Genomic DNA, 23,543 nt, shown 5'->3' on the forward strand with positions numbered 1-23,543 from the left:
CACTGTTCATGATTTGGCAGCCATCTTACTTACATTCGTATTCTTGACTACAGAACATGTGAATTTAAAAATGCAGTGCTGACTAGAACACTAGATCACCTTCTTCTTCTAATAGCCAGCCTTTGTGGCCGAGCGGTTCTAGGCGCTACAGTCCAGAACCGAGCTGCTGCTGTAGTCGCAGGTTCGAATCCTGCCTCGGGCATGGATGTGTGTGATGTCTTTAGATTACTTAGGTTTACGAAGTTCTAAGTCTAGGGAACTGATGACCTCAGATGTTAAGTCCTATAGTGCTCAGAGCCATTTGAACGTTTTTCTCTTTTTTTGCTTATAAGAAAGGTAAATGAAGTTTAATAACCATCTACATCAATAGGGTATAGCACTACGTTACACTGATGAGTGCACTTTGATTTTGGCATGTTAATTGGCCTCACCTTCAGATCCCTCAGCAGTCTCCAAAGATGTGTTGCTTGTGGTAATATGCAAGTGTGATTACAAAACTCTGATTGTGAATGACAAAATTCAAACATGCATCAAAATAAAGTTGTTCCGTACTGTTTGTGAAAATACATATGAGTTCAAGTACAATATACATGTTGGACTTCTGTAATACCTTAATTGTACTGCAGCAGTAAAAAACAGTGCATGTGACTCACATATTGGCACTAATGAAAATCAAAATACATAAAGATTTCTTCTATGAAATTATAAAATTTACATGCCACTACTGCTGATCTAATGTACAAAGAGCACTTGTCAGGGGGAATAGTTTGTTTGATATTTGTACCAAAGTAAACAATGTTATTCTCATGTCTAGGTTGCATTTTTTGTCCAAAACTAGTTTAGTTTAGTTAAAAACCAATATCAGATTCATCCATTCATTACAGTGACCCCATGATAGAGAAAAAGAAACATTATCTTGCAATACAAAAAATCTGTCATTTCCTGTTCATAATGTTATATCTAATTGTCTTTATCATCTGTCAAAAAATTGTCTTAGTTCCGCTAAAAACCGTTATCAAAGGCATCCATACATTCTAGTGACCCTATACTAGGATACAAAATTTATCTTTCAGTACAAAATGTTTGTCGTCTTCACCTATGTTTTACACACAATATGTTACATTTATTTACGTTCAGGGACAGCTGTACCAATCATCGATCCTCTGCAGACCTTCCTGTAACTCGATACAGCCTTTGACTTTACAGTCATCGTATAGACGCTAGCATCATTTGGTAGAAGCTTCATGGAACTTCCAATGTTATCTTTTGTAGACCGTAACAATTTCCTTACAAACCTTTTACTCGAAATTACGGTTACAACTGTTGAATTCGTCCCCGTATATTTTATTACGATGTAGAGGGAACACAAGTATCGATCAGGTGACTGTAATTGCACTATTAAACATAATGTCAGTATGACTGTTTCACTCTTGCTCCACTAGACTAAATGATGGTGTTGGTGCTGAGTGGAGGTCACTACAGCTCGCTTGCACTATTAATCATGATGGTCAGTGTTTTTATATGTGACACAGATATATTGCACATTAAGAGCCTTGAAAAAAGAAGATGAGTTTTAAGAAAACTTCACACGAAAGTGGTCGAACCCGATCCATTGAGTCATCTTATTATATTCCTGTCACAGCTACTAGAGATGTATGAAAACACACAATAAGTGCAGATTTCTTAATTGCAACTGTGGACGGCACAACATGATCCTCAATTGAGAAAATTTACGCATTTTAGTGCCAGGATTAGCCTAAATGATTCATTGGTTTTCAAATCACAGTGTATTTACAGTTATACAACATGCAAAAATGGTGATACACATAAAGGTAAATACTGTCACAAAGTTTCTGGCACATTTTGCAAATGTTCAATATTCTCGCCTTTGGCCATCTGCCCACATCAAAACGGTAATGAAGTTCTGCCCAAGCAGCAGTGATGCGTTTCTGCAGTTCTTGCAGCATTGTTGGCGTTAGCAGTACATAAATGCTATCCATAACATAGCCCCACAGGACGAATTCTCGTGGTTTGAGATCTGGCAACAGAGGCTTATCAAATACACCGGCAAGCCCTATTCAACAGTGTCGCAGTTCTCTGTTGAGAAAAGTGTAAAAAATTGTGCTCCCATGAGGTGGAGCCACACAGTCTTGGAAGATGAAATTCGAGGAATTAGGCATCAATTGTGGCAAAAATCACAACTGCAATGTATCCAGGTACATGCAACCTGTCACCGTCTATGTGATGAAGAAAATGGGACCATACAACTTTGTCTTGGATATGGCCCAGAAAAGGTGTGTAGGAGATCTGGCATAATGCAGACTGTGTCAGGAATGGCAAAACCACTCTTCTGCCAGTGGAGTTATTTACAGATATTACAAATTCGTTTTTAAGAGTTTCAAATAGTATTGTGTTCACAATACATTCATTTCTATGTTTAGATATAACATTTTACACAGTCTTGAAACTGATCATACATAACAAAGACACAAAAAATGACATCCATGAAGAGAATAACTATTCCACATTCTTCATAATGCCCATTGTATCTAACTTTAACCTATCCATTTCCCTTTTTAAATTTTCTAACCTACCTACCTGATTAAGTGATCTGACATTCCACACTCCAATCCGTAGAATGCCAGTTTTGTTTCTCCTGATAATGACGTCCTCCTGAGTAGTCCCCACTCAGAGATCCGAAAGAGGGACTGTTTTACCTCCGGAATATTTTACCCAAGAGGACGCCATCGTTATTTAACCACACAATAATGATTTTCCTCCATTTTATCAGACTTCATTTCTGAGTACCACTTTATATAAAACTGGGAATAATACAATGAAATAAATATGCTCTCAATCACGATTCGTGTATTTACAAATAATTCTTAGCCATGAAAAACATACATCTTATTCCAATAACATAGAGATATTTCCAAAGATAATGCCTACTTTTCACTCAGAGGTGTACATATGAATAAGTTGAACAGAAGAACAAGTATGTTGCTTGACATTTGTCATAAAAGGAAAAGAATTCTGACTTATTACTCGCTTAATGTGCAACATACAGCACAGATGCCGCCACTGCCTGCAGGAGTCATGAATTTACAGATGCAAGATACAGCATGAAGGACTATCAATGATGAGTTGTAGGTAGCAGATATGTTTAACAAGCATTTCTCAATTTTGGTAGAAAATATAGGGATGAACAGTTCAAGAGAAAAATCAAAAAAGTGTGTTGAACAAGCAACTTACATAAAGTTAAATCATATGGATGTTTCACCCAATTCAAATGACAGCTCATGGGATTTGATGCTATTTCCAGTAGAGTACTAAATGCTTGTTCCTATGTAATAAACACCACTTTTACTGAAATACGAAATGCATCACTAAATCAAGGCATATTTCCTGAGAGACTGAAATATGCTATTGTTGATCCCTCCATAAGAAAGGTACTAGGAGACATATCAATAACTACCAACCTGTTTCAGTGCTGCAATTATTTTCCAAAATTTTTAAGCAGGTCATATTAGGATAGTATCTCAACCAAGAAAAAATAATATCCAGAAGAGCTGCTCGACTCAGATTGCCATTCATACATCCACTCACAAAATTTTATAAGCAACAAACAACAAAATAGCACCAGTTGTTATTTTTTACGACCTATCTAAGGTGTCTGACAATGTGAATCACAATATTCCATTGACAAACTGAGGTTTTATAGAATCTATGGTGTAGTAAACCAATGGATAATGTCATATCTAGCTAAAAGACTGCAGACAGTTATACATAATAATACAACCGAATTAAGCAGGGGAGATTCTTCTGAGTGGGGAGAAATAACTTACGGGATTCCACAAGCCTCAGTATTAGGTCCACCGTTGTTTCTTATTTATATAATGACCTTCTATCTAATAAGAAACAAGCGGGATCAATTATTTTGGGGATTTTTTTAGCTTTGTAATTAATCCAAACATGTATGTAGCAACAGAATAAATAGTAAATAATGTTCTTAAAAACACTATTCAATGGTTTTCTGTGAATGATATCAGTTTTAATTTCAAAATGACACAACATATTCAGTTCTGCGTGTCTAGAGGTACCACACCAATGATAAATTTAACACATGGTGAGGAAATAATAACTAGAAGGGAAATGTCAAAATGTTAGGTGTTCATATTGATGAGACTTTAAACTGGAAAAACACATTTTGAAAATCCTAAAACAACTTAGTTCAGCTACATTTGCACTTTGAATTATTGCAGACCTTGTGCAGAGTCAAATCAGTACCAGTAAGTTGACATATTTTGGGTATTTTCATTCAGTAATGCCATACAGATAACTATCTGGGGTTAACATAACTTTAAGAAATAAAGTGATCACTGCTGAAAAACGTGCTGCAATAATAATATGTGGTGCTCATCTATGATTATCTGATAGACATCTGTTTAAGGAGTTAGGCATTTCAAGTCTATTTATTTCCTCATGAAGTTTGTTGTAAATAATCAACTTCAGTTCAAAAGGAACCATGATGTACATAATTAAAATACGAGATGAAAAATGGCATTCATTACTCCACATTAAGATTGTCTCTAGCACAAAAAGGGGTGAACAGTGCTCCACTAAGATATTTGATCAATTACCCAGTGATATGGAAAGCCTGATAAACAGCAAACCTAAATTTGAAAACAAACTAAAATAGTCTTTGCTTGACAACCTTTTCTATTTTGCAGAAGATTTTCTACTTTTGTAATTTGTAAAAGACGATGGATGGGAATTACTAACTTACAACAGCGCTAAGAGATTGCAGATTATCAGCAAGTGGGTATATTTGCATATGAATGCTTAATGCGAAAGTAAAATGAATGATTCCACATCATTATGATTAATTGTACAAATGAACCATGGAACATGAAAAAAGCTGACTAACTAACTAACGAAAAATATATCAAGAATCTGCCATAAAACTAAATTTTCATTTAATTTTGCCATATCTACCAAATATTTTGTTTTTGTGGTCAATACAGCTGGCGAAATAACTATAAAATTATGAATAATTCCTTAGTTCTAAACGTTTTACAAAAATAAAAATCATTAAATAATAATCAGTGCCTACTCTTAACTATTTACTTGCATTGTACATTAACCAGTACGATTTACATATTGCACACAAATTATAAAATAATAGTTATTGAGAGAAGATCAGCTATTTTTGGAAATTTCTTACTGATTCCAAGAAGAAGAGGAATGACAAAGCCAAAACTATTTGTACCCTTTTTCACTGTTTCTATTATTCTTTCAACTGTTCAACTTCACAACAAATGAAACAGACTGTATTTTGCATTTCATAAAGATTTTTTTCTCCCTGTGTACATATACACAAATTCTGTTTAAATTTCTTAGCCAGTGTCTTATGATTACTAATATGCACAAATGTAAGTGCGCATCCATTGTGTTAGTGGTATCTATTGCTTAACAATTCAATCAGTTCAACATCTGGACACCATAAGGCACTTCCATCCACATTATGAAATCATAACTGCAGAAAGAACCAGGGAAAAGAAGAATACACAATTATTTTGAGTATTTGTCGTGTCAACAATTTTATATATGAAATAACCACAAACTTACCTTCTGTATCCTTAATACACTTATACACAGAATTTCATGGTTGATCAACATTTAATACATACACAGTTAGTAATTACAGTGTTCACCCTAACCTTGACCTATAACCCTGCTTTGTGTAGATAATTCTTCACCATCTTAGTACCATTTGGCACTGAGGGTTGTGGTGCCATTGCACAATGTGTCATTGAGAAATTTGGAAAATTTGTAATTTTGTGGTAAGGTCTTATGGGACCAAACTGCAGAGGTCATCAGTCCCTTTACTTAATCTAACTTAAACTAACTTACACTAAGGACAACACACACACACACACACCCATGCCCAAGGGAGGACTCGATTCTCTGACAGGACACCTCAGACCGAACGGCTACCCCACGCGGCGGTCCCTCATTGAGGGTCGGAATATTGTCAGCATTATTTCCTGACACTTGTACATAGTAATTTGTCCACTTCAATCATAATGCAAGTTAAACATAATGACTGACGGGAGCCCCCAACTTAGATGGAGCTAAATAAAAAAGTAAACTAAATTATGACAGAGGCTGCTGGACAAAGTTTAAACAGCAAGAATATGATTAAAAACTGCAAATGCCTGCAAATGTTTTATATAATTATGTTTCAGCCTTGCAACATCTAAAAATCCTGTTGAAATGCCAGCTGGAGTGGCCGAGCGGTTTTAGGCGCTACAGTCTATAACCACGCGACCGCTACGGTCGCAGGTTCGAATTCTGTCTCAGGCATGGATGTGTGTGATGTCCTTAGGTTGGTTAGGTTTAAGTAGTTCTAAGTTCTAGGGGCTGATGACCTCAGAAATTAAGTTCCATAGTGCTCAGAGCCATTTGAATCATTTGAACCTCTTGAAACTTCATGCCTAAATATTTTAGAGGCAGTACGTCATGACTGGTTGAGGTTGTCTGGTGAGTCTTGCGGATAATCCCATACCTACATATTGTAGTCTTTATGGCAGTACTGATAAGCTAACACTGTTTTCATGGAGGCAGCTCCATATGATTAAAAGACGTATAAATTTCTATCTTTTGTGTAATACTGTTACTTAATCAGTTTTCCACGATAAAAGGATCATGAGATCTTGGGATTGGTATAGGCTCACCTTTTTTACAGGAAAGGCCCACAGTGGCACCTTAAATTATTTGAAGAAAACTTGACAAAAATAACGCAGAAAGTGTTCGTTTCTGGATCCATTTCTATTCCTTGGCACAGGGTGGATTTTCGATCTGTATGGAAAATCAAACTATGTACAGATAATGGTGAAATAAAGGAAAAAATATTTATGGAACTTTTCCGTAGCCAGCTAATAGCAAGTCAGAAAAACGTAAAATTAACTACTAGTAATTCATAGATTAAATCATCACATTATGAACACTTTATAGTTCTTTTTAGTCCAAACATTTGGTCTCAAATTATTGAATAATTTTAGTGCTGAACCAAACAAATGAGAGTCATGCATTTGACATATGTACTGTCCCTTCTTAGTGCTGAACCAGACAAATGAGAGTCATGCATTTGACATATGTACTGTAACCTCCCCCCCTCACTTATCGACCTTAATGACAGTGAAAAATTAAACCGCATGTACCTAATGGAAATCTGGGAAAAGCAATCGTCACTAAAATTAATCTGTTGGTAAAGATGGAGGAGAGGATTACATCTAAATGAAAGGAAAAATGCAAATGAAACAGGTGGAAATTAATTTCGAAAAGGGGTAAAGTTAATAAAGAAAGTAAATGTGTGGTCGTTACATTAACAATTAACTGACGTTAAACAGATATTTGAGATTTGGGGAAAATTACGGTCGCCAGTCCTATGGACAACTACTATAATAACTGAAAAAGAAAGGTTATTGGACATTTAATTAGAATCAAAAGCGTGGCAAGTGAAGGTTGACACGTGTTGTGTGAAAACTGAATGTTTGTCAGAAGTAATAAATTTCGCTACACTCTGACTTAATTTAGCAAAAGAATTAATAAAACTGGAAAATTGAAAGTTAATTTAGTGACTGAAATTAATAGTGAGCTTTGTTTCTGAAGCACTACGAAATTCAGTAAAATAAGGTTAGTCTTGGGCTACCTCAACAATCATTACAAAAGCTACTTGAATCTACGCAATTTTGAAATAAGAGATTTAACTTTGAACTTGAATTAAATCATTCTTAACAATTAACAATAGTAAAATTTAGTACATACCAAGCTGAGCTGGAGTCACAGGTAAGCTAAAATATGGTAACAAAACTTGCACTCTTAATTTGTGCTTGTGTAATCTAAATATTGTAGCCAGCTATGAATACCTTAACTGAACTTTGAAATTAAAGCAGTGAAATCGAATGATATTACTTTAATGCTGGCGTTTGAATTTCAACGACACTCGGGTTCATTCCGGAAAAGGAAGGGACCCTGCTTGGTAATGCAATTGGGACAATGAGCAACAAAAGTTCATGCTAAGTTGCTGTAATTTTGTGAGGCAAATTGAACAATTTTAAAAGCTGAGGTCTGCCATACAGTTCTAAAACTTTACGTGCTTCCAGTCTTCCTTGTTGGTTGATTGAAGGTTTGAAGTCGTTGATCGAGGAGGTGGCGACAGTCACGCATTGTCAGCCGTCACTGTTGCAGAAGCTGTATGTTGGTGCGCCTTCTTCTCGACACGGTCACCCGGCGAAACGGGCTATTGATGTGCGCCACCTAATGCTTGCTGTCCGCGACACCGTGTCAGAAACTAACATAGCAAGTCGAGCGCAGTTACATGCTGCCAAACCCCGAAAGCGCGGCAACTCGCAGGAGCGTCACACAACACACCTGCTCCACCACCCTACTCCAGGCAGACTTCGCTCTACCCGCGCTCCACGCAGCAAAGTTAACACTACCGAAGATCCGAAACACTTTGGTTCTCCACACGACCTATCGATGTAATCGTTCAATAGCATAGTTTTCCCTAGGCAAGACCCAGCATAAAAATACAAATAGTATGTACAAAACAAACCAATTATACATCGACATAAATGCATATATATATATATATATATATATATATATACACACTCCTGGAAATGGAAAAAAGAACACATTCACACCGGCGTGTCAGACCCACCATACTTGCTCCGGACACTGCGAGAGGGCTGTACAAGCAATGATCACACGCACGGCACAGCGGACACACCAGGAACCGCGGTGTCGGCCGTCGAATGGCGCCAGCTGCGCAGCATTTGTGCACCGCCGCCGTCAGTGTCAGCCAGTTTGCCGTGGCATACGGAGCTCCATCGCAGTCTTTAACACTGGTAGCATGCCGCGACAGCGTGGACGTGAACCGTATGTGCAGTTGACGGACTTTGAGCGAGGGCGTATAGTGGGCATGCGGGAGGCCGGGTGGACGTACCGCCGAATTGCTCAACACGTGGGGCGTGAGGTCTCCACAGTACATCGATGTTGTCGCCAGTGGTCGGCGGAAGGTGCACGTGCCCGTCGACCTGGGACCGGACCGCAGCGACGCACGGATGCACGCCAAGACCGTAGGATCCTACGCAGTGCCGTAGGGGACCGCACCGCCACTTCCCAGCAAATTAGGGACACTGTTGCTCCTGGGGTATCGGCGAGGACCATTCGCAACCGTCTCCATGAAGCTGGGCTACGGTCCCGCACACCGTTAGGCCGTCTTCCGCTCACGCCCCAACATCGTGCAGCCCGCCTCCAGTGGTGTCGCGACAGGCGTGAATGGAGGGACGAATGGAGACGTGTCGTCTTCAGCGATGAGAGTCGCTTCTGCCTTGGTGCCAATGATGGTCGTATGCGTGTTTGGCGCCGTGCAGGTGAGCGCCACAATCAGGACTGCTAACTGTCGGCAGCAGGCAATTCTGTTTTTGCATGATTTATCTCACCCTGGGGTCTGTGATACGACAAGCCTGTTCAGGCAAGTTTTTGTGTGACCTAATACAGACAACGACTACAAAGCATTTGTGCACCGGTGAGTGGCCTCTCAACGAAATAAGATCACTCGCCATGTCAGTGGACCGCTTGGCACATTTACCCCTTCAAAACAACTTCATACACTTAGACATCATTTGATCTTTAATACCGTCTGCAGTGTGCACTTACTGCCTAACTGCCATCGAATGCTTCACTCATTGACCTGAAGTTTTTCCATGGTTGACATCACCGCTGAAACAGTTGCAGCCATATTATTTCGTGGTCGGGTTGCTCGTTTCGAAGTACGCCTTCATATAACTACTGATCAAGGAGGGCAATTTGGATCTTACCTACTTAAAGCACACGCTGTCTTGTTAGACACGAAGCACATCTGAGCTACAGTAAATCACTCGACAGCAAACGGTTTAGTGGAACAGCCACACTGACAATAAAAAGTATCCCTTTGGTTCCATGAATCACAACGTTGGGTACAAACGTTGCCAATTGTCAAATGGTTCAAATGGCTCGGAGCACTATGGGACTTAACATCTATGGTCATCAGTCCCCTAGAACTTAGAACTACTTAAACCTAACTAACCTCAGGAAATCACACAACACCCAGACATCACGAGGCAGAGAAAATCCCTGACCCCGCCGGGAATCGAACCCAGGAACCCGGGCGTTGGAATGCCAATTGTCCTCCTGGGCCTCCAGACATCCATCAAGAAACATCTAAAAGCTACGGCAGCAGACCTCGTCTGTGGTCAACCAATTTGACATGCTAAACGATCTTATCGAGGCATTAGACTTTGTCCACAAACTGCGCTTGCAAATCAAACAGCTAGGTCTTGTTGCACCGAGACATCAACAGACACGCACTGTTCTATGTTCACTGATTTTTAGAAATGTGACCAAGTTTTGTTTGACATGATGCTGTGCGCAAGCCTCTGCACCCACTATATAATGGACTGTATCCAGTCCTCACCAGTGATGAGAAAACGCGAAGACTGATGTTATTTCCATTGTCCGCCTTAAACCCTCATTCTGCACTTTCTATGATGGTATGAAAAAAACATTTGGTAGACCAACTACGGACATGACAGAATTGCCCACACTCTTCCACCAATCACGGGCAAATCGCAACGGACATCGAACATCAACCATGATGAATCAACGGCACCCTAGCCAAAACCTGCCGTCACGCGATCTGGACGTGACGTCCGCTTCAACAGAAGATATCGTTAGCACTTAGAGGGAGTGGGGCAGGTGATGAAGTGACTGTGCACTGTAGAGTCAAACTTGATTGAGACGCTAAGTGTTCACGCTCCACAACATGACTGCTGACACATGTTTATTCTTTGTTTTATATAATTACTCCTTGGCTTTGTCTTTCGATTTTTTTCTGAGCTGAGTGTGTCATTGTACGTTATATTATTAAACGTTGCCAATAATGTGAACATCTTGAAACTGCATCACTATCTTAGTGTTGCCTTTGGAGTAATCCTGTGACACAAGCAACAGCTTGCGGGAGTCATGGCGTTCTTTCTATTCTCGTGACTGTCAGCTGGCTTTTATGGTATTAAACATTCCCACACCAGCTTCAGCCTCAGTTTTTTTTTTTTCTTATCGGGAGGTCTCATGACTGCTAGCTGGCTTTTATGATACTGACCATTCCTACACCATCCTCAACGTCAGTGCGTTTTTTTCTGATTGGGAGCTAAGTAAGTTTGTGTTAGTTCTAATGCCGATATTTCTGAAGTCGTTGGCTTACTAGGACGGTCGTTGCTGGAAGCAGTTGTGCCCCTTTTTAAACCAATTTTTACTTTCAGGTATTTAGCATCTGATTGTGGATTTGTTGATTTAAGCCACGATTTCAGACTTAGCAAGAGTACTGTTTTCACCATAACAAGGCCAGTTTCTTCTGCTATATGGGGCAAAGTGACCAATTTATGTTTATGGGAACCTACAGCGGAAGAATGGAAAAACATTCCAGAAACGTTTGACAAGCGCCCCCAGTTCCCAAACTGTGTAGTTGCTGTCAATGGAAAGCACGTAAGAATCAAACTGTCGCGGATCGTTGTGTTACAATTACAAGAAATATTTTTCCATTGTGTTACCTGCTGCCTATGATGGAGCTATAGATCAGATTGCTGTGCCAGTAAATCTTGCAGATTTATGTGCCAAGGTGATTGATTAGTAGCCAGCAGCACCTGTAATTGCTTCTACACAAGAGAGGGCGCCCCTAGTATATCCATTTCTCCCTCGACATGGGCAGTGTAAGTCGTGAATTGCCCTATATAGCCCATGGCGCAATTAACGTGTTGATGTTTCATCTGGTTTTTGGCGGGAAGCACACACCAGCGTCTTGTGGTCAGCTACCAGCATAAAATGTTGACCTTGGAGCATACGACTGAATTTTTTGATGGAAGCTGTGTAGGTTATTTAAATGACCCACACATTTAAACAAATTTCGCGTAGTCGCCGTGTGACGATGATATCTTAGGGAGGTATGATCATATCAGAGTAAAAGGACAAAAAATTGAAAGCTAACCTATCAATTATTTTATGTACTTTTTTCTTATCGATCAAGATATCTGTCCGTCATTTGTGCTGGTGCGATAAAGACGTATGTAATTGCGCTCTCCTAGTATTTTGTTAATTAAAAGCTATAATATGCGTAATTCGCAAGTTCTCCTTCTCCTACCGAGCTACGTCCTAATCTCGACTCTCCGAAGCGACGAGGACTTGCATTTTTAAATGGACCTTGCCCATGAAGAAGACAACACGCAGAGAGAATAGCCGCCGCAGCGACACCAGCATTGCTGTACATTGTTGGGGAGACAAGGCAAATATCAAGCCATATACCAAAACTCAAAGGAATTAATCTTCAAGCAATGTTCCAGAACTGCCACAAAATTTCTCAACGGACACACATCCATAACTGCGTGCGTTTCTGGGCTTACAATTTCTGGTGCGACTGAACATGCTTTAGCATAATTACTTCAGCTCTGAGCAGATAACATTATCTCTCTCCCCAACCACTATATCTAGCTACCTGTACTAGGACGTCCCCATCGGGCGAGAGTTAGCACATTTAAAATAATTATATAATTTTACAAAGTTTCTATTATACTAATTGTTGCCTTTGTTTCGTGAATGGGACACTATATTATCACAACGAGGATGGAAATCAAACGGTGTACTAAAAATTAAACATAATCAGTTGGAGAATTAATTCCGGAAGAAGCAAAAAGGCCAACGAAAAGGTAGGAAAATTCATGATCCATTGCATGACTGCACTGAGTAGAGTCTCTTCCAATAGTGATCGTAGTACCTTTCTTAATCCAATTCCCAAATTGAAGCATTTTCGTAGAATACGTATACATTTGGGCAGAAAATTAATTTTAGACTGAGAGATGTGTGCATACAATTAAGCTATGGCGACAATGTATTTTGATAATGTCAGTGAGGCACCACTGAATAGGTTTTGTATGGTATCTTCACTATTACAAACAGAATATATCATTTTCAAAAAGTATTCATTAATTTTGTCATTTCGTAAAATTATCAAAAAATGAATACACAAGGTAGGCAAATTGTTGCCAGTCCATTGCCAGACAGCCAGGCACAAGATATGGCCAACATGAACGTGAGTAGGGGGACAAAGGCGCCACCAGCACACTTTTTAGTGCGGGTTGCTTACATCAGAGGTAGGCATGCATTTGGGGGCAAACCTATTGTTCTTCTGTGATTGACAGGATCTTAACCTATTGTTCTCCTTTGATTGACAGGTACTTAACCAATTGTTCTGCTAAAAGGATCCTTCCTTTTGATTGACAGGCACATAACCTATTGTTCCCCCACCCCCTACCACTCCCCTCCCCTTCAGGAAACATCCCCCCAAGCTGCTGCAGTGTACACGTTCAGGTCTGAGTTATTGGAATACCTCCTCTCACTCTTATCAATTGACTGAATACTTAATTAAATTGATCAATTAATCAACCTCTCCTCCTCTGGCAAATGCCCCCTGCCCCACGTCTTCCAGAAAATGGTGGAACATACGAATTCCATCAGGACAATGCAACATACCACAGCTACCGCTACTAACCTAGGAAAATGTCGGGGAAAAGGGGCACTTGGGCTACCTTCATTAACCTAAGTCATCTGACCATTAACTTTTCCTAGGAACTGGCGGGAAAAGGACTCAGCCTGTGCTGGACATAAGTCTTTATTTTCTGTCTTTATTTAAACAATTAGAGGCAGTACCGCCATCAAGTGTGTTCACCCCAAGGTCCGGAGTCAAACTGACCTAGTAAACAGTACTGCCACCAGAGGGCTAAATAGTCCCTTCCGTGACATAATCCAAGATGGCTGTCTGGTGGTGGAGAGGAAACAGGAAATTCAAGGGTATATTGTTTATTTATAAAAAAGTTCAGTTTGTGGGGGTTGGATTTCTCTTATTCATCATTCTGTGCTGTTTGGAAACATGTAGGTCTTGTAAGAACTAATTACGTGGGGCAAACATGTTGCATAACCTAATGTTCGGCACTGTACTCTGGGCGTCTTAACCTAATGTTTGGTCCTATGTCAGCACTTCACCTATTGTTCTGTTAAGTGGTTTCCCATGTCACCCCCATTTCGTTTAACTATTGTACCGCCTTTAATACCAAACTAAGTAATTAGTTATGTCTTCCCACCATTTTCTGGTACACTTTTCGAATTTCACATTGCTTTGAACGTCATTTCTGGCGCATTCTTCTTTGTCACCCACCCTCTTAAACTATTGTACTGTGTTTTACATAAAAATTATGCAAATTAATCTAGTGTTCTGCACTTTATCTGCTGTTCTGATCCATGTCACCCATTCATGTACACCCTCGCCTTAACTACTGTAATGCTAACTCCATGCGGATATAAAAAATTTATGCAAATTAATGAAACCGGTAATCTTTGCACATATGGGGTAGTTTTTCTCATTTCGCAGTATCCTATTGGTCCGTCAAATCGATGGAATATAGTTCAAACAAAAGATTGCTAATAATAAACACATCTGGCCACCCGACGCCGATGCCGGAGTCTGGGTGCATCGGCATGAGCCGAGAAATGGCGATGCGGCTGTCAGCTACCTAGCGACGTACAGGTGTCCGTTTGGGTCCCACAAACATGAGACGGCGGCATCCCTTTCATACTTGACACCTGAGAAATTCCTGTCGAAATATATGTTCAACTAGGCATTGTTGCTGGCACGATGACACATAGCTATGACGCGGGTATAGTGCCGAGAGATATTCCATTGCTTCCCAGAATAGCACATGGTTCAAAAATTGTTGAAATGACTGAGCACTATGGGACTCAAATTCTGAGGTCATCTGTCCCCTAGAACTTAGAACTACTTAAACCTAACTAACCTAAGGACATCACACACATCCATGCCCGAGGCAGGATTCGAACCTGCGACTGTAGCGGTCTCACGGTTCCAGACTGTAGCACCTAGACACGAACGGCCACTCCGGCTGGCTAGCACACGGTACATTCTTCCTAACGATCCTAACAGGACAGCCAGTTCATCACTGACTTTACCTGTCAAACTGCTGCTGCTGCTGTCAGTGTGGGAACACTGTCCACCATGGATTCATGCAGACGAGACTGTCAGTGGCAATATTATTTTGTACAGATCGCTACATTGCATTGACAGTTAAACCCCGCAAAAGTTGTCTACAATACATACAAGGCTCACAATAATATTGGGAGCCAGGAACATATTTACCAGTTCAACTACAATTAAATATTACAATTGCTTCTCCAGTCTGACACCGATCAATGTACAGGTAATGTCTCCTCTTCACGGCTGTGGTTCTGGAATGAATCTCAGTATCTATAGCACACATAATTTTCCTCGAGTCTCCTCAGTCCTAGGAAATTATCTGACAAAATCTTAGAATTAGCGCATCTGGACGGTGCTGCATGTCACCAAGATTTTCTCAAACAAGTGTTATGAAGGACAGGCGTCTGGCACTATGTGTGATAATGATTACTGCACCTGCAAACATAATGCTTGGAAAGACATCACCGACACAGGTTGGTGTACTGTAATCAACATCACTATCAATAGAACAACAAGGAAAATCCGAGGGTACGTTTATGTGCGCCGATAAGGGGATGTATTGTTACAGCCATATTGACCATCCAGTTGAACAAGTGCATCGATATATTGTGCAGCCATTTACGAAATAAATCTATTACCACTTACGTTCGGATATACTCCTCAGTGCACTGAAATTACAATTCACCATGTCCAACCTATCCTTCCATTATGAATAGACATACGCAATTTTTTTGTTTTTAGGTGAATAGTCGGTTGATTACTTGTCACAAACGTATGTTCGAACATAAGCCATGGTACCTTTATGTTCAAACAACAGCAAGTGCGCCGGCAACTAAACCTTGCAAAGTGGCCTACAGTTCGTCATATACGGAAAGACTCTTACTCAATTACAGTGCTCTGCCACTGAGGACAGGAGCTTGTATATTAGAGCGTGAAAGCGGTTTCCAACCCAGCAATATATCACAGTGTACTGTGTCGATGTAGTAAACAAACAATTCGTATCCTGCACCATACAAAAATCGCCCCTATTACATTATTCGTATAGCTATCTACAACCAGACACTCGTACAAATACTACGAAGACAGACAGCACCCTATATACTCCTTGCAGCACTGACGGTCACAAGTCATCCACTCCCGACGTGTGACAAGAGTGTCCTCAGTGGACCAAAGTCACTCTCAGAACTGATCTACAAATTCGGGCTCGTTTCCCCTCGGCACAAACGCTTTACTGTTTCTGGTCCGGAGTTGCTTGCTTGCTTGCTTTTCTACACCCATCTTCAGACTCTGGGATTACAAGGACACATATATTTTCGCGTGGTTTATCATAATATTATACCATTTTCGCGGTACTTCTCGATATCAAGCACACAGCAGTTCCTACTGATCGCTTGTGCAGCATAATTCCAAAGATATAGACTGGAAATTATTTCTCTACAAAACCGAAACTTTAGCGAGGTGGAGTGTGCTGTAAACCACTGAGTAACTAGAAACTTATCCCATCTGCGAAGATCTTTACGTGAGATCTCGAAAAAAATAGAGGAAACTGATATTTCCACTCACGAATACCAATGTCGGTTATGTAGCAGATTCAACCCCTGTAATTTAGAAAGTCAAATAAGGTCTTTCCCATATCTAGAGAATCAGCAAATGTGTCTTTCACATGCTAGATGCACACACCACAATCGATGTTCCCTCATCTAAATAAAGGTGCGAAATGTGTAGAAGCCGCCAACCGGACAATTTACATGGGAAGGAATAACTGTCAAGCACAAACACAAGTCCATATAGAATCTTCTCAAATTTCCACACGATCACGAAAGCTATCCAACACATACTAAGTATTAGTTCGCTATTCGACCGTCTAGAGGACAACACAGTTAAGTCAGCTACATTGCTACGCTCCAACAGGCCTCTGCATCCGGAAGGCTCCTACAGTTAATGGGAAAAGTGAATCATTCCCGCCACAGATCACCGGCGCTACACGCCAAACACGCATAGACAGAATCGTCCTAGGAAAAAACCGGCCTCATATATATTTGATCGCTATACTTACAATTAAATGTTACGATCACGGTCTCAGTCGAACGACATTCGACAATGAGCGAAGTATCGGAAATACACCCTGATGACGGCAGTGGTTCTGAAAATAGATATATCTGTACCATTTTTATGATTTGACATACTCTTCCCTTTGTTATCACAGTATTCCACGTCAAATCCATACTGTCCTTACGATTTGACATAGTCATTTCCTTTGCACATGTCAGAACACAAACACTTTCTTTATAAGTCTGATGCTCAAGGCAAACCTATCACACACCCCATACTACTAAGTGTAATACTTCGTCAATAACCGATATCTGGCGATACGAAATAATACTGACCTAAAGTCAATGATCGGTAGACACGTCTCATTAGTATTTCTTGCATTCTAAGACATCGTTTGTAATTGTCCTACAAATCGCTCTATGTTAAAAAAACACAACCATATTACCATCACAAGCGGTCTTGGTTCTACAGGTTCGCACAAGTATCCATGTTAAAAGCAATACCGGCTTTACAAATCTATGTATGGCATTACCTTGACAGATATGCTGGTTACAAGTTTAGTGGTGGCATGACTTGTAATTTCACTTGTCAGACGCCGCCAGTATGCGTTTAACTCTTTCCTCGTAAGAGGTATTCTCTGTTACTAATGATCATTTTATATAGGACTGATGTGGCCATAGTATAATTTCTGAACCGTGATCGGATGTGGACAGTGGACGCTATACATCTCGGGAAAGCTACATTGTGCGTGTATCACACAGAACCATTGTTTTAAGGAAGTGATTTTCTCTTTAGACAGGTGCAGAAACCTGCAAGACGGATGTATGTCATACACTAGAAATATATTTCCTACAGTGAAATATTAACGGTGCTGCATTCTACATGACTGATAGATCGGAAACTCAAGGGATCTAACATTATAGCCTGTTTTAAGTGTAGAACCGTAGCCTTAGGAGTGTATGTGTTTATACTCTCTCCTTCCAATACGCTCTTGGTACTGACCCCAGACACTGGAACAACACTTTAAAATTGATAGCATAGTTGATTTACGTATAATGCTTCAAACTCCATCCATCAAGAGCTCCATCACGCATATAAATCACCCATTTCTTGTTCTTGAGCGTTTGCTATTACATCACAACACTTTCAAATCTGTTACTATACACCGATAAGGGATACTAACCTCTTAGACATAGGTGCATCTGGAGAAATCTTGTGTACTTCGATAGGTGAGGGCTCGGCCAGCTCCATTCATTCACAAGATGTGAAATGTAGCGGTGCACTCCTGGTCGCTTGCAGAATAAATCGGTAACGATGCTGCAGAGCGGGTTGGTCAAACAAAGACAGTGCGAGGGGTCTTTCCCTCTCTAATTTTAACATAAGACTGCGAGAATGCTCTGCAACTCCCATCCACATAGAGATTGATCGCAAATTAAGCACTATGTTCGAGGTGTTAGAAATATGTACAGCACTGTCTGGTATACTTTGATTATGTAGATGTTCAACAATTAACAATGAATAGACATAATGCACAGTCATCTATCTACATTCGCAATGACATTCGCAAAGTAGAGAGGGGGCGGTTTAGCTATGATACTGAAATTGGGAAACATGTTGTCGCAGCATTGCTCGGTGTTGAAAGTACTGTAAAATTGCTAAAATTGTTCGCACTATCAACTGTGATGCTTATTATTAGAGTACATCGACGGCGTCTTTTTCTCCCAATCCATCCACTGGTACGCTGTTGGTTACCCCATAATGATTGACTGACATTGTTTGTTTGAGTTGGAGAAAGAGTTTTGGTGGAGGGACGGCACCTTCTTGGGATGGCTCGCACCGAAACACTGATCTCATACATGACTACAATATGAGGAATCATTCTAAATGGAATGCAGAGCCATCAGCTATTCCGTCACTGTGACAGATGAGTTTAAATGTAGAGCTCGTGAATCACCTTGGGACTGTGGTTTGTAAACTCTCCACAACGCCGCCAAACTCTTCCAGTTTCCTTATGTTGTCACTGACTTTTATTTAAAATCATCCAATGTGTGTGGCGTATTATAATAGCAGCAGTAACAACATGATTTACACTGTGCAACGTCTAGTTTTCTGCGAGAGGCAATGGATCAGAACATGTTAATGTCAGATTAGATTAGATTAATACTAGTTCCATGGATCATGAATACGATATTTCGTAATGATGTGGAACGAGTCAAATTTTCCAATACATGACATAATTAAGTTAATTTAACAACATAATTAAGTTAATATAACAACTTTTTTGTTTGTTTTTTGTTTTTTATTATTTTTTTGTTTTTTTCTTGATTTATATCTAAAAATTCCTCTTGGAGTAGAAGGAGTTGTCATTCAGAAATTCTTTTAGTTTCTTCTTAAATACTTGTTGGTTATCTGTCAGACTTTTGATACTATTTGGTAAGTGACCAAAGACTTTAGTGGCAGTATAATTCTCGCCTTTCTGTGCCAAAGTTAGATTTAATCTTGAATAGTGAAGATCATCCTTTCTCCTAGTATTGTAGTTATGCACAATGCTATTACTTTTGAATTGGGTTTGGTTGTTAATAACAAATTTCATAAGAGGGTATGTATACTGAGAAGCTACTGTGAATATCCCTAGATCCTTAAATAAATGTCTGCAGGATGATCTTGGGTGGACTCCAGCTATTATTTGATTACACGCTTTTGTGCAATAAATACTTTATTCCTCAGTGATGAATTACCCCAAAATATGATGCCATATGCAAGCAATGAGTGAAAGTAGGCGTAGTATTCTTATTTACAAAGATATTTATCACCAAAATTTGCAATGACCCTTATTGCATAAGTAGCTGAACTCAAACGTTTCAGCAGATCATCAATGTGTTTCTTCCAGTTTAATCTCTCATCAATGGACACACCTAAAATTTTTGAATATTCTACCTTAGCTGTATGCTTCTGATTAAGGTCTATATTTATTAATGGCGTCATACCATTTACTGTACGGAACTGTATGTACTGTGTCTTATCAAAATTCAGTGAGAGTCCGTTTACAAGGAACCACTTAGTAATTTTATGAAAGACATTATTGACAATTTCATCAGTTAATTCTTGTTTGTCACGTGTGATTACTATACTTGTATCATCAACCTGACACACACGTCGAGGTTGTGGCGGAAAATAATGTTTCACAGTGTACAAAGCATGTTACAGCAGAAAAAACTATGTTTCAAACAACGACACTGGGTCACAGGGAGCGTCTCTTGTGACTTAACAGTATAGTCTGTGGGATACGGTTATCCTCCTATAGTACAGGTGATGAAAGTTTACACTGGTCTGTGCAGTGGATCAATACCTATATATTTAGTAGGATCGTCACGTGTGCTCGATGCCAGCACACATGCGATATTTGTTTTCGATATATGGGAGGAGAGAGATGTGGTAAAAATCTTATCGAGTTCTCTACCAGATGAAGTTAGTGTAGATCTATAGTTCGTAATTTTTCTCTGGTGGATGGAACAGTATAACGATGATATAATTTTGGGGTGATAGACGTGAATGGGCCCTGAGGAGTGTGGATCTGTAGCACCTGCTTGTAGTTTGGAGAAGCATCCCAATGCAGAAGCAAAATCGACATCCTCCCCCAGTTCCCGTAATGTTTTTTATACTACATCGTGTTGCAGGAGCAGGCTTCGTTTCCGTCGAATGGTCAAAACACAGTTCTGTCACAGTAACTCAGCTACTCCTGTTTCTACATGGGTTGCAGAAGGTATTAGATATAGCTTTCTCCGACTTCTACTCAGTTCTGACTTACATTGGAACAATCACATGCACAAAGCTGCAGGGATGATAGCGCACCATCTGAGGGGTAGTTGTAAGATGCATAGGGGCAACCTAAAACCATGCTGGAATTTTATTGTAGCAGATAGGTTCGAGAAAGGTGGCTCGTTTCGAGATATGAGAGTGCCAGAAATATGATTCACTAGTGGCTGTAATCATTAAAGGACTTCTCCACAGGATCCAACGAAGATATGTTGTTGAATGGAAAGACTTGATTCCAAACCATAGACATCATTTCTACCGAAAGCGTAGCACTAGAGGTCTGAAATCTAGTGTACATTTCTTACGACCTCCATCATCACACCATCTACTACTGTTTGTCATCATTCTCAATCAATCATCGCCTATAACTCTGTGGATATTTTACAGAACCTCTAACATGGCATCGAGACAGAATCCGTTACAAATACTGGAGAAATATCTAGTGGCGGCGGCGTGAGGGAGTTGCAAATACCGGTTTCATTCCACGCTCCTAGGCCGAATCAATTTCAAAATTCGGTAATTTTATTACGAGTGTGCACCCGTGGTGACGTGTAACCGTACTGCTGGTGTGATAATATACACTCTGGCGATCACCGTCTACATTCAGTGTGACGCTATTTGTCTGGAAAAACCATGTATTCGTAGGTAATGCCGTACGTGGATTTATAAAACCTGTATAGCTTTTCACATGGTCACTTGTGTGCATCTGTAGAACCAAGAGTGCTTGTAATGTTAATATGGTTGTGTTTTTTAATATCTTGCGGTTTGTAAGACGATTACGCCTCTCTTTCTAAGACACAGTGGTACCGCTCGCAAGAAAACTTTTGAGAGATGTCCAACCATCATTGATTGTCGGTCAGTATTATTTCGTGTGTCTGGCAATCATTTATTGGCGAAGTATTATACTTAGTAGTAGGGGCTTCATGATAGATCCCCTTCAGCATCAGGCTTATAAAGTATGTGTTTATGATCTGACATATGCAAAATAAACGACTATGTCCAGTCGTAAGGAAGGTATGGATTTGACGTGGAATACTGTGATAACAAAGGGAAGAGAATGTCAAATCATAAAAATGGTACAGATATATCTATTTTCAGAACCACTGCCGTCATCAGGGTGTATTTCCGATACTTCGCTCATTGTCGAATGTCGTTCGACTGAGACCGTGATCGTAACATTTAATTGTAAGTATAGCGATCAAATATATATGAGGCCGGTTTTTTCCTAGGACGATTCTGTCTATGCGTGTTTGGCGTGTAGCGCCGGTGATCTGTGGCGGGAATGATTCACTTTTCCCATTAACTGTAGGAGCCTTCCGGATGCAGAGGCCTGTTGGAGCGTAGCAATGTAGCTGACTTAACTGTGTTGTCCTCTAGACGGTCGAATAGCGAACTAATACTTAGTATGTGTTGGATAGCTTTCGTGATCGTGTGGAAATTTGAGAAGATTCTATATGGACTTGTGTTTGTGCTTGACAGTTATTCCTTCCCATGTAAATTGTCCGGTTGGCGGCTTCTACACATTTCGCACCTTTATTTAGATGGGGGAACATCGATTGTGGTGTGTGCATCTAGCATGTGAAAGACACATTTGCTGATTCTCTAGATATGGGAAAGACCTTATTTGACTTTCTAAATTACAGGGGTTGAATCTGCTACATAACCGACATTGGTATTCGTGAGTGGAAATATCAGTTTCCTCTATTTTTTTCGAGATCTCACGTAAAGATCTTCGCAGATGGGATAAGTTTCTAGTTACTCAGTGGTTTACAGCACACTCCACCTCGCTAAAGTTTCGGTTTTGTAGAGAAATAATTTCCAGTCTATATCTCTGGAATTATGCTGCACAAGCGATCAGTAGGAACTGCTGTGTGCTTGATATCGAGAAGTACCGCGAAAATGGTATAATATTATGATAAACCACGCGAAAATATATGTGTCCTTGTAATCCCAGAGTCTGAAGATGGGTGTAGAAAAGCAAGCAAGCAAGCAGGTCCGGACCAGAAACAGTAAAGCGTTTGTGCCGAGGGGAAACGAGCCCGAATTTGTGGATCAGTTCTGAGAGTGACTTTGGTCCACTGAGGACACTCTTGTCACACGTCGGGAGTGGATGACTTGTGACCGTCAGCTGCGGGAAAATATCTAGTGCTGCGAGGAGTATATAGGGTGCTGTCTGTGTTTGTGGTATTTGTACGAGTGTCTGGTTGTAGATAGCTATACGAATAATGTAATAGGGGCGATTTTTGTATGGTGCAGGATACGAATTGTATGTTTACTACATCGACACGGTACACTATGATGTATTGCTGGTTTGGAAACCGCTTTCACACTCTAATATACAAGCTCCTGTCCTCAGTGGGAGAGCACTGTAATTGAGTAAGAGTCTTTCCGTATATGACGATCTGTAGGCCACTTTGCAAGGTTTAGTTGCCGGCGCACTTGCTGTTGTTTGAACATAAAGATACCATGGCTTATGTTCGAACATACGTTTGTGACAAGTAATCAACCGACTATTCACCTAAAAACAAAA

This window comes from Schistocerca nitens, chromosome 1, assembly GCF_023898315.1.
Source record: "Schistocerca nitens isolate TAMUIC-IGC-003100 chromosome 1, iqSchNite1.1, whole genome shotgun sequence".
Classification (NCBI taxonomy): domain Eukaryota; kingdom Metazoa; phylum Arthropoda; class Insecta; order Orthoptera; family Acrididae; genus Schistocerca; species Schistocerca nitens.